Source organism: Tarenaya hassleriana, unplaced genomic scaffold, assembly GCF_000463585.1.
Source record: "Tarenaya hassleriana unplaced genomic scaffold, ASM46358v1 Cleome134, whole genome shotgun sequence".
Classification (NCBI taxonomy): Eukaryota; Viridiplantae; Streptophyta; class Magnoliopsida; order Brassicales; family Cleomaceae; genus Tarenaya; species Tarenaya hassleriana.
Genome location: NW_010963939.1, coordinates 203940 through 204187, shown reverse-complemented (window position 1 = coordinate 204187; position 248 = coordinate 203940).

The window sequence follows — 248 nt, the reverse complement described above, 5'->3', positions numbered from 1 at the left end:
AGACTTGGTCCGGAGCTGACCAATCTTGGTCAGCCGGACCAAGGCTCCAGGTCAGACGGTCTGAGGGCATCCTGCATGAAACCTAGTAAACCAAACCCTAGATCGATATGATCACATGCTAGGAACCCGTAGATAACCCAACAGTGGTATCAGAGCCTGGTTCTCTGTATATCGCCATGCTTGTTGTATGATTGCATGATTTAATCGTTAAATTGCATGTAATCATTGAATCTATGCATGTTTAATGA